The following is a 5,047-nucleotide window of genomic DNA, read 5'->3' as shown; positions in this document are numbered from 1 at the left end:
CTGTCCAACAGCAGGGTCAAGGTCCTCACAGTATGTGCCGTGTGTGTGTTGACTTCTGCGAGAAAAACAGAGAAATGTGTGGCACATGTGAATGCATGGCATGTCATTTGTGGAAGACAAGCAAATTGTAACAGAACGTGGTAAATTGAATGTAGGTCTTGCTATAACTGAGATGTCGGTTTTATTTGCGTTTCAAGGAGGGAGATCTGGGTCAAGGTTTTGACAAGTTCTCTTGGCTGTCTCGTTCCCCACCCCACCTCCTACATGAGGAAATTCTGCTGCTGTCAACAATTTCACGCTGCCTTTGCAAACTCTCTCCTTCCCCCAAAACAATAGAAAGTGAAGAGAAATGTTGCCGTAAATTTCAAACTGCAGTGAAAAATTATTTATTTTATGATCTACTAATTATTTTGTGCACTGGTCATAAAACATTTACGGTCTTTACTGTCACTTTTAATTTTAAGATGTCCTTGATCAGTTTACTACATCTATGTATTAATTTTATTCAGTTGTGTATTTTTTTAAAGGCTTATAGGTTGCATTGTTTTATTTAACTCCTTTTGGAGATTAAAACACAGACCAGACTTTTATACTTTCAACTTGCACAGTTTTAATGTATGTTTTCCATTTAAAGCAAGACAGATGGTTCTTTATGAATGGGATAATAGCTGAGTGCATATTTTTAATGAAGTATCATAAATGCTGGGTTTCATCTCCATGTAGACTCTGTGATTATGCTGTCAGAGTGCTGTTAAAGGCATTAGTGTGCTTCACAGCTTGATATGACACTGGCCTTGTTGCACAGTTAAACAGATGACAAGAGGCCTGTGTGAGCCTGTTTTAATTACTGGAACAGGACAGAATCCAGCTTGCAGTGCACAGTTATATGTTCACACCACATTGTTACTTCTATGCAAAGCAGAGAGAGATTCAATACGTTTGCACAGGCCTTAACAAGACATGCTGAGACACTACATCTCCAAGACGCAAAAACAGGCCAGTTCTGATACATCGTTTAACTCAGTGGCTTACATTTCTCATCTCACTGACACAGTAACCATGCAAATACCCAGATTTGAGCTGCACTGACCACAATACTGCATATTAAGCCCTGATGTTCCAACCGCATCCTGATGACAAACACAATTCCATTCGCAGTGGTTTTCAGAAATAAATAAATGAGACTGAAAACATCTAAATGTTAGACTGCATTATTCCTGCACATGCTTGTATTTTTTAGAGCATGACGTTACCCAGTGTGCACATCAGTGTACAAGTCGCCACATGTTCGGATTCAGTTCCTTCGTGATTCTTGGAATAATGAATCTCAATGTCAGCTATTCACAATTATAAAGAAAGACGATATCTTCTGTATACTATGATGAATTCGTTGGTCTTTTAGAGCCATGAAATGGTAGAAATAATGTTCAAAACTCACAATTTCCATGGAGCAAGGAAGAGGAGAACTGGGATTACCTGCAAGAACATCTATAGACCTTCTCGAATGTCAGAATTTACTGTTAATAAAGATTTCTATTCAAATCATCACCAACAAAGTGTGTACAGTAATTTAATGGTAACATTCAACATCCTCTCATCAAGCTTCAAAATGGTTTTATAAATGAAGCCTTCATGGCCACAATAACACGACTGTCAAGGTCCTTTGATAAAGGCCTCTGGCTTCCTTGTCCACAGTGGAAAGTATTACAGATAATTTGAAGAGCAGAATTTATTAATACACTAGAAAGAACCAATCCAAGCACATTGCAGATAAAGACTGAAATGCCAAGACATTTTTGGGGCAGCCAATTTGCACTTTTTGTCATACTCAACAGAGGCTAGCTGTGCTGTGAGAATGTTTTGCAATATTTACAGGAAAAAATACTACAGAAGCTTTAAGTGACCTTATCATATACTGTGAAAAACCGTAAATGGTTTAACATTGCAACATATGTAACTTTACAGTGAAATACTGTGCAATTTGTGGTTTTGCAAGTAAAAACTATGAATTACCACATCATTTACAGTGAAAAACTGAAAAAGATACCTGAAACATTATGTTGCCATATTTCTGCATTGAATGTCTGGCTTTCTGCTGTAATTTATGAATTTATGCTGTTTGTTTGTTTTACCGCAGGATATTTTTTGCAGTGTTAATAAATTTAAAAAGCCTGTCAACTTAGTCTTTACTTTTTTCTCAAGCCCAGTCTTCCTTTTTATCAAAAGATTTTCCTGTGAAATTGTACATTGGCCTTGTGTCATTTTGAGTAGCATCTCGATATGCTTGATTTGTCAGTACAGTCACTGGTTTGTACATCACTACTAACAGCTCAAGGCTAAAGCCGGACTACAGTAACTGAGATGCCGCATTCGGTCATCAACTTCAATCAACTATTTTCCTCAGACTGTAAAATACATTTGCTACACCAAACGCCTTTTACCCTCTACAACCAAAATCGGAAAACCATGCACTTGTAATTATGGGCTAAATCACTTCATTAATTTTTTGGTTTCATGAGACATTTTGAAATGTCAAGCACCCATGAAATAGGATGATGATTTGTGTGTGTGTGAAATTCTATTCAGATGCCGTCATGCTAGCTGGTGTACTCCCACTAAAAGAGGTAATGTACCAAATTTACATTCATGGATGTGCACTCCGGGACGACACTCAAAGCCTAGAGCCTTAAACTCATCTTTTAATTTCATTGGAGACTCTCTAAACTGTTTTGAAGCTGTTCTCGGTTGTACTACAATGAATTTTCCATCCTGCTCTCACATTAAAGAGCGAGGCACTGATTTGGGCCATGGCTGTCTGTGAAGCCAATGATGCCTGGGTCTTTTGAAGATGACTCTCCATTAGTCAAACTGCCTATTTCGTGTGGGTTTTCCCTAGTGTTTTGTGGTCCATCTATGTGTGTGTGTGTGTGTGTGTGTGTGTGTGTGTGTGAGACCCCTGAGGCGAACACACTCATACAGCTGACTGCTTGAACTACAGGTCAGTCCAGCCCGGCAAAATGTCAGTGGTGTCTTGTGATGCCTCTTGGCATTCGTTATCAGATACAGAACTATTATATGACTCCAAAGCACTCTTACTTTTGAAATACTAATAATTTTCAACATGGTGTGTCTGTGTGTGGTAGGAGTGGGGGGGTGAGAGATAGCATCACAATTCAAATATTCCCAAAAGAGAAAGCAAAATCTAACTCTGGTGTGCAAATGATATTCCTGCCCGCGTTAAGAATGTGACTATCCACATTAAGCACATTGGGAAGGCTGAATTTATCTCTCATATTAAGTTTCTCCATCCTCAGTGACTGCTCAGAGGGCTTTTTTTCACTTTGATGAGTATGAATATTGGAAATCCGAAAGCCCCCGGCCCTAATCCACACATTATACAGGTCTGTGGTTAAAAGGTATCATCTGGTTGGGGGCTGAAGTGGGACTTGCCTTTGGAGACCAGTCTTTCTCTTGGCAAAACACACAGCCAGTCATCAACACTGGATTTACGGGCGGCACACTTGTGGTTCAGTCGTGATTGCTTGAATTGGCGGCACATGCTGTCTGCTTCATTGAGCTCCTGAGATGGGTCTCTTTCATTGAAAATAATCACTTGGGACCTGCAAGAAAGATGAGAGAACAATATTGGAGTAGAAGGAAAAAGAGAGGGAAAGAGAAGGTAGAAAAGTAAGGAATGGTGCTCAAACTTAAAGGACTGAAATTCTGAATGAACACCAAGATTGGGTGAGAGAGAATTCAATAGAGATGTATATTCTGTCGCGCTATACAAACACAATTAAGTCAAGTCAAGTCAAGTCACCTTTATTTATATAGCGCTTTAAACAAAATACATTGCGTCAAAGCAACTGAACAACATTCATTAGGAAAACAGTGTGTCAATAATGCAAAATGACAGTTAAAGGCAGTTCATCATTGAATTCAGTGATGTCATCTCTGTTCAGTTAAATAGTGTCTGTGCATTTATTTGCAATCAAGTCAACGATATCGCTGTAGATGAAGTGACCCCAACTAAGCAAGCCAGAGGCGACAGCGGCAAGGAACCGAAACTCCATCGGTGACAGAATGGAGAAAAAATCCTTGGTAGAAACCAGGCTCAGTTGAGGGGGCCAGTTCTCCTCTGACCAGACGAAACCAGTAGTTCAATTCCAGGCTGCAGCAAAGTCAGATTGTGCAGAAGAATCATCTGTTTCCTGTGCTCTTGTCCTGGTGCTCCTCTGAGACAAGGTCTTTACAGGGGATCTGTATCTGGGGATCATCTAGTTGTCCTGGTCTGATGTAGAGATCCTTTCTAGGTGCTGATCCAGCATCTGGTCTGGATACGTACTGGATCCGGGTGACTGCAGTGACCCTCTGATCTGGATACAGACTGGATCTGGTGGCTAGGGTGACCTCGGAGTAAGAGAGAAACAGACTAATATTAGCGTAGATGCCATTTTTCTAATGATGTAGCAAGTACATCGGGTGTTATGGAAAGTGTTCCCGGTTCCGGTTTACCTAATTAATGCAGCCTAAAAATCCTTTAATGGATTTGAATATTAAAAGCATATTAGTATGTTATGTGTAAGCCAGGTTAAAGAGATGGGTCTTTAATCTAGATTTAAACTGCAAGAGTGCAGTTTAATGAAACATTAAAATGAATGATGCTTTTATAGCAATAAAAATAATAGTTGTTACTTAGGGCAAACTTTGGCAAAGACTCAAACACTTTTCCAGCAAACTCTCAGGCCACTTGACAACTTATGGTGTGTACCGAAAGAGGAAAGAGTTATGGGGATTCCTAGGGGAAACGTTAAATCATATTTGTGTGTATCCATAAAGCATGTTATTAGTTTTATAACACTTTAGGGTCAAAGTGTAAAACCAATAGTTAAACTTGGAAACACGCACTCCCTATCATAATTTCACATATCTTGAGGCTTTTGTTACAATAGTTTTGAGGCCCTCGAACACTTGCACTTCTGCAGTCATTTACTGGTTTCATCTGTAAAAGATTTCGGAAACTTTACAGTTTTTATAAAACTCTAAG

Source organism: Carassius carassius, chromosome 3 (genome assembly GCF_963082965.1).
Source record: "Carassius carassius chromosome 3, fCarCar2.1, whole genome shotgun sequence".
In the NCBI taxonomy this organism is placed as follows: domain Eukaryota; kingdom Metazoa; phylum Chordata; class Actinopteri; order Cypriniformes; family Cyprinidae; genus Carassius; species Carassius carassius.
This window is presented reverse-complemented; position numbering follows the sequence as displayed.